This window comes from Mytilus edulis, chromosome 10 (genome assembly GCF_963676685.1).
Source record: "Mytilus edulis chromosome 10, xbMytEdul2.2, whole genome shotgun sequence".
Lineage (NCBI taxonomy): Eukaryota > Metazoa > Mollusca > Bivalvia > Mytilida > Mytilidae > Mytilus > Mytilus edulis.
In genome coordinates, this window is record NC_092353.1 from 36707923 (window position 1) to 36720563 (window position 12641).

General features: G+C 37.7%; 1 long non-coding RNA gene across 1 annotated transcript; it reads left to right on the top strand.

Moving 5' to 3' along the window:
* The first annotated feature begins 9954 nt into the window (after positions 1–9954).
* On the top strand, positions 9955–11676 carry LOC139491049 (uncharacterized). Its single transcript, XR_011656454.1, has 3 exons — positions 9955–10021; positions 10539–10606; positions 11369–11676. It is a non-coding gene; the product is annotated as an uncharacterized lncRNA (long non-coding RNA).
* The last annotated feature ends 965 nt before the right edge of the window (positions 11677–12641 follow it).

The window sequence follows — 12641 nt, forward strand, 5'->3', positions numbered from 1 at the left end:
AGCTTCACACAGCTTATATCAATCATATTGGTTTTTATAAGTACATGTATCCCTGTGATGAGAGTTGTAACTGGAACTTTATCAATGGAAATTTAAAACTAAATAGATTTTTCAGTCCTCACTTTCTTGAGAAAAAAGATTAAAAATCTGAAAGTACTGTCACAACAAATGGAGAATGACCCTATCCTGCTGTTCAGTGGTACACAATTAAAATGTTGTTAAATGATAGAATTCAGTTGATTTTAGATCATAATTAACTTTCAACTTTAATCAAATGGTTTGATTGAGAAGGTGCAGATCTCTTCCATTGGTCCAAATTGACTCCATGATGAATTCTTAACTTTCTAGGAAAGGAAATAACATCAAACAACAATTAATTGCACTATTGTCAACCTTTCTACATGTTCTAGCTGGGTTTTTTTTTGTTCATTCTTTGTATGTGGACTATCAAAAGATACCCAGAGATACCCCCCCCCCCCCCTAAAAAAGAAGAGGAAATAAACAATTGCCGTCTTTTCCCTCAGAGCTCTTCAGCTCTTTGATTTTTGTTTTCTTTTCCCGTTTTGTTCCAGACACAAGGAAAGGTGCAAAGTTTTTGTCTAAAGATAATGTATATATAAGGTTCTGGCGCCAGTTTTCAAAAGTGTTCACAGTTTCAATCTTTGTTAAGCATCACTGCTGCGGTCCCCGGGTGGAGCTAGCCATGAAACACAATGAAAGTCCCAACTATGTACTGGCTTCCGAAGCTGCACAAAAAACCTTACAAATATAGATTTATTTCATCTTCTAGCCATTGTTCAACTACTAAATTGTCTGTTTTACTTACTAGTACACTTGGTACAATAAAAAACCTGATAATAAATTGTTCAAATAAGGCCTTTGAAAATAGTGGAATTAATTACTTTTGGAGTGTCAAAAACTCGTTGGAAGTACTTGATAAATTGCACGCATATATTGGTGATTTTGAATCTGTTCAAAGTTTAGATTTTTCTACCCTATATACCACTTTGCCTCATATTCTTATTAAGAAAAAATTCACATCCCTAATTAACTGGGCATTTAAAAAGTCGGAATGCGAGTACATATGTTCAAACTCTTTTAGATCATTTTTTAGTAGCAATAAACAAAAGAACTATGTCAATTGGACATGCTTTCATACTATTTATGCACTTGAATTTTTACTTGATAACATTTTTGTTTGCTTTGGAGATTCCGTATATCGTCAAGTTATTGGAATTCCAATGGGGACTAACTGTGCACCACTTATTGCGGACCTGTGTTTGTATTGTTATGAGTTACAATTTATGACTTAAATTAGCAAAGACCCATCAAAACAACATTTGATACAAAAATTTAACAATACTTTTAGATATTTGGATGATATATTGGCTCTAAATAATGACGACTTCAGTATGTATACTAAAGAAATTTATCCTGTAGAACTTACTTTAAATAAAGCTAATGATAACAATGACCACTGCCCTTTCCTCGATCTTGATATCTATATCATAAACGGGAAGCTTGATACAAAAATTTATGATAAAAGAGATGATTTTTCATTTCCTATTGTTAATTATCCATTTTTAGATGGTGACGTTCCCTTGTCACCATCTTATGGTGTTTATATATCTCAACTTGTACGATTCGCTCGTGTATGTAACAATGTATTAGATTTTAGCGAGAGAAATTTATGTATTACTGAAAAATTATTACACCAGGGTTTTCGATATCACAAACTGGTCAAAACATTTACTCAATTTTATCACCGGTATAAGGAAATAATTCGTAAATATAACTCAACATGCAGACATCTTATACGTTCAGGTATTTCACATCCAAAATTTTATGGAAATATTCTTTATAAATCACAAAAATGTCAGTATTCTCCTCAGAAACTAACAAAACCTTTAAATAGACTTATTAAAAGGGGATATAGTTACGATACTGTTGTCAGGTCATTAAAGATTGCATATTTTGGCTTTAACATTGATTCACTGATAGGGTCTTTGCATCGGAACTAAACACATTTATTTCTAAAAAAAAACAGTTGTTGGCATGACACGGGTTATGTTCTTCTCATATATTTTATGATAGTATGATACTAAACCCCTAACGGGAGGGATTGTACCTGATATTCATATGATGAAGACATAATCTTTCAATCAGTTTAATTGAGGTCTGGAGCTGGCATGTCAGTTAACTGCTAGTAGTCTGTTGTTATTTCTGTATTATTGTCATTTTATTTATTTTCTTTTGTTACATCTTTTGACATCGGACTCGGACTTCTCTTGAACTGAATTTTAATGTGCGTATTGTTATTCTTTTACTTTTCTACATTGGCTAGAGGTATAGGGGGAGGGTTGAGATCTCATAAACATGTTTAACCCCGCCGCAATTTTGCGCCTGCGCCTGTCCTCTGGCCTTTGTTAGTCTTGTATGATTTTAAATTTTAGTTTCTTGTGTATAATTCGGAGTTTAGTATGACGTCCATTATCACTGTACTATTATGCATATTTTAGGGGCCAGCTGAAGGACACCTACGGGTGCGGGAATTCTCGCTACATTGAAGACCCATTGGTTGCCTTCGGCTGTTGTTTGCTCTATAGTCGGGTGGTTGTCGCTTTGACATATTCACCATTTCCTTTCTCAATTTTATGTTTATAATAATATTTAGGTTGTCGTTCAATTGCGTTCACAGTAATGTTTTTAGTACAGAATGACTTACACACATTTGTTCGAAGAACGTGGGACGTTATCTCGCTGCCACCACGCCAATAAGGAAAATCACTACACAAATGTACGACTTGAGATATTGTCTATTTATTGACTAACATAGTAAAACATGTCAATTTATATAATCGTTAAACAGGAAGAGAGAGAGTTCAGACATGTTTAATGTCAAACACACATCGGAAAACCGTTTCCGGAATATGAAACTACCTGGCGCTTATTGAATTTGCGTTCTTGTTTTTTCTATTCTTTCTTTTTACGTTATATTTAAAGATATAATGTCTAATATTCGGCAATTAATATCTGAAAAGTATACTGAAGATCATAATGATGTTCCTTATTCCTATGTTAGTATATGTTATCATATCCAACAAAGTTAGACATCACGTGACTTTTGTGACGTATTCAAGCCGCCATTTTGTATTATATTCCCCATATAAAAAGCATAGATGCTTCAATAATGTTTAATTTTCTCATAAACCTGACCCGTTTTCTAAGTTTTGCAAATCAATCATTGATATTCAAACATATTTCTATCAAACAATGTTGGTCCCAACAGTTTAATTTTTGATTAAAGAAGGTCAATTTAGACTTGTAAAAACATTCTCTTTTCTAGTCATTTTTCCGTTGCCTCCATGCTAAATTACCGATACCAGTGTCTACTTGTACAACAAATAAAGAAATTTCGTACATTAAAAACAAACTTTGCGAATCGTTAAAAGTATATTTAAACATACATCTGGCGAAGAATACTACTTAAAACAGTTTAAATTCAAGTCAAAGTCGGTCAAATGTCTATTTAAAAATGGAATTTTTCGCGATTTTTCAAAATGGCGGATGATGTATATCCCATAATATGGAAATGTTGCAACAAATCAAGGATTTGTATAATAAGAATTTCCTAGATTATATTAATATTTTCATGCAGACTCTCTGATGTTTCTGTTCTTTTCTTTGGTGATATTTCGTTATGACTGATTTCAAAATTTCTTGATAAAAAACAAAGTATTTTAAGTGTGACACGGGAGCATTTATTTGACAGATATCCAGGATATACTGTTACCAGAAAATAGTTTACAATAAAATTGTTATAAAATTTTTCTCCTCTTTTTTCAAAGGTGTTTTTCTGTATATTTTATCTTTCTTTGGAAATATATTTATACATCGCTTTTAGAGCAAAAAATATTTTCATCCCTAGAGTAAAAAAACCCAATGCCCAACTTTTAATATAGATGAATATTCTATACCTTTAAAATTTCATCCCTTCACAGAACAGGTGAACTCTGACTTGGGTTGTTATGTTACATAACAATATATTGTCAGGTAGACATGAAAACCAAAAGCAACCAGGTGACATTAAACATCCTGTGTATACATGTATTACCAGAGTTTAAATTTGGCGATATACATAAGTTTTCATAAATGTACAAATAAACTTTCTCTTCATTTCCCGTTTCAAATCAGAAGAAGTATCTATCATAATAAACTTTAAGAAAATATGAATATTATGAAAATGTCTTTAAAAAATATTTTTTGTTTAAAAGATATTCAAATATTTTTTATTTTTCCATAATCATTTTAAAGAAATGTTATGATTCAAATTTTAATTCAAATGGATTTTTTTTTATTTTATAGGAAATTCAACGAGATTTCATTGCATATAATTTAATAGATTTTTTTTATACAATATTTTAAGCTCAATCCAGGCATTCAATGAATCGATATAAAGTTTTAACATGTGTAAAAAATAATTTATTGATTACATTTAAACAGAGACCTATAATACGATTGCTCTGATTTCAACAATATTGTATACCCTATACTATCTATCGACAGAGTTATCGGTCCTGGATATGACTGATATAGTTGGGTATGATAAAACTTGTCTAATAGTATGCCGGTATCGGTCGGGCGAGCGGTTGGGTGACCAGGTCCACGATAGTTACGGGAAAAATGAGAACGGACTGTATATTCAGATTCTTTTACGGAAGTATACACCTGTTTGTATGGTTTGTAATTTCAGGAAATTGAAAAATATCTCATTGTCTTGTAATCAATTCCATCTACAGTTTTCTACTGACAAATGTGACACTTTATTGGTACATAGTGTATTCATGGATGCTATTACTAAATTGCTTGAACATTCCCACTTCCCCCCGAGGAACTATGTCATTTTATATTTAAAAAAAGCAGTATCAATTTCAGTATCTAACTCCTCCTCCAGTCTGAAACTGAGTTCAAACGCCTGAATTTTGCACCTCGTGTTATGCTGCAATTCATTCTCAATATTTTTTTGGTCCGTTTTCAGAGACAAATACTATAATCTCTACTGTTTCGGTTCTTTCATCCGTTACATTCAATTATTAGTCTTTTAGCGTTCCTAATTAAGTTAAATTAGTAAAGGGCTGTACTTTTACATCCCGTCATTGTGTTATTGTTCTATGATAGTTTTTGTATTCTTGTGTTTCATTTTTGCTAATATATATCCTTTGTCTATATGCCTTTTTGTGTTTCTTTGTTACATATGACGTGGCTTTGTACTTATATATACCGTCATTGTGTTATTGTGCCATGGTAAATGTTTGGTTACACATTTATCTGTTTTTATTTTACTTCAAATAATAACTCAATTTTGAATGCTGTAGCCCTATTTTTGACATTTTTACCTATTATGTCTGTTTGTTTTGTTCACGCATCATTGTCTATATAACAAAAAATGTATGCGACTGTCATACAGGTAAGAGGTGTAGCTAAGAATAAAACCAGGTTAAATCCACCATTTTCTACATGAGAAAATGCCTGTACCAAATCAGGAATATGACAGAACTTTGTTGTCCATATGTATGGCGTTTTCTCACTCAATTTAAAAAAAAAAAAGAGTGATAAATTATCTAAAACTTTCAAATCACCAGCTCTCATTGTTGACCAATCAAAGGCTTTCTTGATTAAGACGTTATCTATAACTTCACTTTTGTCATACCTTTCTTTAAGTTAATCGATCGATGCTCTATAAGCATATTCACCAGTAGTAGGGTGTGAGGAGTTTTAGGCACCCCAAAAACGCAGGGCGCGAGGGCGCAGCCAAATATGGCCAAGCCCCGCCCCTTTATCGAAACGTCCCCTCCGGTTGACCAAATCTGGTCAGCTGTCTAGGACGACTGACCATATAAGGAAAACATGTCCAAATAAGGTCAACACTTTATTTTCACTCAGAAACCGAGATAAACGCACATGACCATATAAGGAAATAACTCAGAGTATCAAATGACCATATTAGGAAAATATGTCCAAATAAGTTCAACACTTTATTTTCACTCAAAAATCGAAATAAACGCACATGTCCATATATGGAAGTATGATATGACCATATAAGGAAAATATGTTCAGACAATGTATGTCATTCAAAATTCAACCTCTTGAAAGCGATGGAGAAGGGAGGCAACTCGGGAAATGGGAGATAACTCTAGACGAACCGACATTGGTCTATGATGTTTTATGCAACCACAAAAACGCAAGGCGCTAAGGCGCTGACGTCATATGAACAGTATGACTCACGTAGATCTTTGCCAATTCTAGTATGAAGGGCTATATATCAAAACGGAAGCACCAGATGTCGGAGTATGACTCTTGGACCACAATATGATGAATTCCATATATGGAAAGCGACCACAATACCTATGACCATATATGGAAATTATAACCAAATTTGGTAAGAACCTTATTTTCACTCAAAATAAACATACATGACCATATATGGAAATCGACAAAACAACCTATGACCATATATGGAAATCATGACCAAATTTGGTAAAAACCTTATTTCCGTTGAAAAATCAAAATAAAATACATGACCATATATGGAAACCGACCAGATACCCTATGATCATATATGGAAATGATGACCAAATTTGGAAAAAAACTTTTATTTTCACTCAAAAATCAAAATAAACATATATGACCATATATGGACAACAGGTCACGTGATCGTATCGAGGAACGTTAACTCTGGTACAAAACAAGGGAAGCAACTCTGTATATATATATCTCTCGTGGAGTGACAATTCAACGAGGCAAGGTTACGTGATCGTATCGAGGAACTCTGATACAAAAAAAGGGAAGCAACTCTTCATGATGTGAACATCAATCACCGATTAATCGTATCGTGTTCGGGGCAAATAGAAAAATACTAACGCAGATGTCAGTTTCATATATATTTATTACATTCATTCGTACAATGCAAGCAGTTTGTCGTCGTTACTCATCAAGTCTCTAGACGAAAAATCTTTCACAATGTCTTCCATGCTAATGTTTCTATATCTCATCTTCACGAAATGTACACAGTAGAGTCCGCACGTATCGGATGATCCCGGTTGCACTTGAGTCGTACTGAATCTGTATTGAGGTCCATTGGCGATGAGCACGTTCCTGAAGCGACGAAGGTAATACTCCGGAGAACGTCCGAACGAATCGAAATATTCGACGGGTCCCTCTCGTGGGAAGTGGAATGCCACCCAGTGAATGCCCTTGCCGTCGCAGTCGTCCGTGTTGACGACGAAACTGCGGGGCCTGTTCGAGACTTCATCCGGCAGTTCATCGACACAACACACGGTCGCCGGCAGGTCTTCGAGATAACACTTCAGTTCGTATCCGTAGGTTCCCTCCACGCCGTCGTCTTCCGTTCTGCATCGTTTGGCGGATGGTTCGTCGCCACAGTCCCTCTCTTGATGGATCTCGAGTCCGCGGGCGTGCGCAAATACCAGTCCTCATGCGCGGCAAGCCATCAGGTCCGATTCGCTTCCGACGTCTTCCCCGAATTCCATGGTGTTCGATTCGCTTCCGGTGGAATCGACGTCTTCGTCCTCGGCTTCGGCGTCGTCCTCGCCTCCGCCCAAGACGTCGCTACGTAATCTCAAGTGTTCGGGTGTAGCGGCCTTCAGATCCACCAGAAGATATCCGAAGGGTCTCCTCGTGGCCTCTCGGAACGTTTGCATCAAGAGGTGTCTCTGATTCGGATACATCTGTCTACCTAGCGTTGCGACGGGCTGGCGATCGACTGGATTGTCACCACCGACAGGTTCCGATGATGCGATCCTTCCGTGAACAAGTCGTTGATTCGAATGTCTTTGGCCGAGGTCGACATCAGGTCGTCCAGCACGAGTAAGTTTCTGGTCCGTGCATCGAAGAAGTGATCGGCTTCCAACTCGATCGGGATACCGCGAACGAATTCCACGGTGGGCACCACCGTCTTTCGAATCTCGTCGTAGAGGGGTTGCCATCGTCGGTACAGCCAGACGATCCTCTCCGGCACCGGATTGCACGTGGATCTTCGGAATGCTTCCTTCACGAAAAACGTCTTGCCGCAGGAGGTCGGACCGGAGACGATCATGATGAACGGGTGTTGAAAACGAAAACTTTCTTGCGTCGCATTTTGCGATGGCGGCGGTGGCGGCGGTGGTACGCTAGTACCATGCTTATTTCGATGATGTCTCAACATGACGTCTCTTCTCGAAAACATTCTTTGACAGCTAGGACACTCCATCCTCACTTCAAGGGTGGAACTTTCCCTCTTATAACTTTTGTCGGAAATGAAGCAAGCAGAACACGTGATCATCTTTGCAACGGCACACGCGAAGTCGGTCGTCTCTCAAGGTGATTTCTAATATTTCCATCTCGCCTCCCCTCGACGCGAGGTAGAGCGGTCTCTCGAAAATTATCTCCGTGGTCTTTTCTTTTCTGATGGCTACGGATTGAAGCAGTGGCAGGTAAGTGTCTCTGACGTAAGATTAATCCCTTACCAGATCGCAACACACGTACATCCTCTGCGTAGACGTTTCAAAAGCCGGTACAAAGGTCATCTCCAACAGAGCACACTCCCACGTTCCTTTCATTAAGTGTGATCTAGGTAAACGTATTCTGAACTGTCCTCCCCTATTTTGGGGAAAAAGTTGGAGCGATTCTCCACTATTGACGAATAAGTAAAACTCGTCCATGGTTTTGATTAAGCATTCGATCCTCTTCCTCTTATAACCATCGCCGCCGCCACCGCAAAATGCAACGGAAGAAAGTTTTCGTTTTCAACACCCGTTCACCATGATCGTCTCCGGTCCGACCTCCTGCGGCAATACGTTTTTCGTGAAGGAAGCATTGCGAAGATCCACGTGCAACCCGGTGCCGGAAAGGATCGTCTGGCTGTACCGACGATGGCAACCCCTCTACGACGAGGTTCGAAAGACGGTGGTGCCCACCGTGGAATTCGTTCGCGGTATCCCGATCGAGTTGGAAGCCGATCACTTCTTCGATGCACGGACCAGAAACTTACTCGTGCTGGACGACCTGATGTCGACCTCGGCCAAAGACCGTCGCATCAACGACTAGTTCACGGAAGGATCGCATCATCGGAACCTGTCGGTGGTGGCTGTGAATCAGAACCTGTATTTCGGGAAGGATCCGACTCAGAGGAGAAACTGTCACTACCTGGTCCTCTTCGACAATCCAGTCGATCGCCAGCCCGTCGCCACGCTAGGTAGACAGATGGGAAAGATCCCTAATGCGCCTTGCAATGAGGAACTCAAAAGTCACGTGTAAACAAAAATTCTCTGTGTAGTGATATTTGACACTTTTCTATGATAAACAAGTGACTGAGCTTAACCATTTGAGTTAATTTAGAAAGTAGGGGAACACAGAATGAATGTGTAAAATCTATGGAGCTATTAAATGTGTTCAAAGTATTAAATTTTCAAAGAACTTTTTGTGTTAAAAATGGGATTATTTACCATGAGGAGCCGCATCACAAAAGGATACTCGGGGTTTGCTAATTTACGGAAAAAGTAATCTCACTTCGTACCCCGAAAATTTAACCACATATGTCAAAATGTCTCAGCTTCGAAACGAGCCATCACACATATCCAAGTTAACGATATGGACTGAGCAACAGAAGAAAACGTTACCATTACGGCCTATGGAAAAACTAATGCGCATCTGTACCCAATTTAGAAGCTCAATTCCAGAAGTTGTCGGACTGATTTATGGATGATTTCACCTGTACACCACCGAAAATTATGGTTAGTATTTTTTTATTTATACCTAGTTATCATAAATGGTTTAAGATAAATATTATTGATAATGATCAGCAAAAACTCAAGGAAATTTTTGCTTTTAAAATACATTACTGGCACGGGGCTGGACACTTTTTTTAGGCACAATCATAACTTTGTTTACTTCCGAGAGATCCGAAAGGAATTTGTTTGCTACATTGAAAAGGCAAGAAATAACTTTTAAATATTATTAAATTGTAAGTAAACATGACACAATATAGTCTTTGTTATGTAATTATCACTCTGGTCTACAGGAATACCTGATAATCAAGGGAGATAACACACTTCATACGAGTAAAGTGAGATACATCATCGCATGTGCTTTTAACCAATGATTTGACCCCTGGTCAGTAGATATCATATGCATAAAAAACAGAAAAAACATTTACATGCTTTAAGAAAATCATGAATTATTATTTTTAATGCACATGAGCAAAACAAAAGATATTGTCATTTCTCAGCACTGAAAAAGGGGGAGGGTCAAACTTTTTTGAAAACAATATTTCTGCACCTATTCAATTATTAAGCTAGTTAGATACTACCCATTGCTTCTAATACAAAAGGTTTAAATGGAGGTGGCTAAGCCACAAGCGAGAAGCATTTGTCTTTCTTTGTGATTAAACTTTCAAGAATAAGATTTTTCTCTCTCAATAATACTTATGTATTTAAATCAAATGATAACAAAGCCTGAGTATTTTTTTGGTCTTATTTCAGTTCCAGACGTATCATTATTTTCAACCTGAGATGGCAAACTAGAGGTTTTAAAAAGTCCTGAATAACTGGTAAGCATTTTGTTTTATTAGGCAAGCTCTAAATTGTTTTTTATGATATTTGTGCAATTGAAATTACAGTCGGTATGTTAAAAATATGCTTATATGAAAACTGTTGCTATGGTCTTGGTATTAAATGAAAAGGTTTAGTTACAGATCGTTACGACTCAATATTTCGAGTTAAATCTTGCGGCAACTGTTTCTCATGTAACACTGCAAACTATATTTAGCACTACTTTGATCTGTCGTTATTTAATGACGCCATTATACATGTGATGTCACAATGTTTCCGTTAATACCTCTTGTGGATTTCTCACTGATAAAAGGTTTTCACTGAAATACATGTAAAAAACATTTTTTTCTCAAATAGAATTATGTGAAAGGACAAGTTTTGAAAATTTGCACTATATTGTACTCTAATTATATGATATGGATGATTTCCAAGTAGTTTAGAGTGGTTTTAACAGTATTTAATACCAGATTTCCACTAGTAAGAATAATTATTTTGGTGGGGTTTTTTTTATACAACCTTCATTTTTGCATAATTTCTCTGTCAAAATGCACTTTAAGGCACAAGAAAATTTTGTAGAATGCTTTAACAGGGTCTGTGTATTGTAATAAGAGGTTATAATCAGAAGTTTTGTCCTTGTTTTGACTAGTGAAGGTATTCTGGAAGAAATTACTTATACATACTCATTGTATTCAAAATAAATGAATATAGCGACGAAAGTGTCATTGCCTTATAGTGCTAAAACAACTTTATTTTTTTTTCAGAAATGGACAAAAATACACAGATTTATTCAGAATGTTATACCGATGAAGATCACATAAAAATATTTGGAAAAAATCAGAAGTATGGATTTCAATATGGGACAAGATCCCTAATGCGCCTTAAAATGAGGAACTCAAAAGTCACGTGTAAACAAAAATTCTCTGTGTAGTGATATTTGACACTTTTCTATGATAAACAAGTGACTGAGCTTAACCATTTGAGTTAATTTAGAAAGTAGGGGAACACAGAATAAATGTGTAAAATCTATGGAGCTATTAAATGTGTTCAAAGTATTAAATTTTCAAAGAACTTTTTGTGTTAAAAATGGGATTATTTACCATGAGGAGCCGCATCACAAAAGGATACTCGGGGTTTGCTAATTTACGGAAAAAGTAATCTCACTTCGTACCCCGAAAATTTAACCACATATGTCAAAATGTCTCAGCTTCGAAACGAGCCATCACACATATCCAAGTTAACGATATGGACTGAGCAACAGAAGAAAACGTTACCATTACGGCCTATGGAAAAACTAATGCGCATCTGTACCCAGATGTATCCGAATCAGAGACACCTCTTGATGCAAACGTTCCGAGAGGCCACGATGAGACCCTTCGGATATCTTCTGGTGGATCTGAAGGCCGCTACACCCGAACACTTGAGATTACGTAGCGACGTCTTGGGCGGAGGCGAGGACGACGCCGAAGCCGAGGACGAAGACGTCGATTCCACCGGAAGCGAATCGAACACCATGGAATTCGGGGAAGAAGACGTCGGAAGCGAATCGGACCTGATGGCTTGCCGCGCAAGCGGACTGGTGTTTGCGCACGCCCGCGGACTCGCGATCCATCAAGAGAGGGACTGTGGCGACGAACCATCCGCCAAACGATGCAGAACGGAAGACGACGGCGTGGAGGGAACCTACGGATACGAACTGGAGTGTTATCTCGAAGACCTGCCGGCGACCGTGTGTTGTGTCGATGAACTGCCGGATGAAGTCTCGAACAGGCCCCGCAGTTTCGTCGTCAACACGGACGACTGCGACGGCAAGGGCATTCACTGGGTGGCATTCCACTTCCCGCGAGAGGGACCCGTCGAATTTTTCGATTCGTTCGGACGTTCTCCGGAGTATTACCTTCGTCGCTTCAGGAACGTGCTCATCGCCAATGGACCTCAATACAGATTCAGTACGACTCAAGTGCAACCGGGATCATCCGATACGTGCGGACTCTACTGTGTACATTTCGTGAAGATGAGATATAGAAACATTAGCAT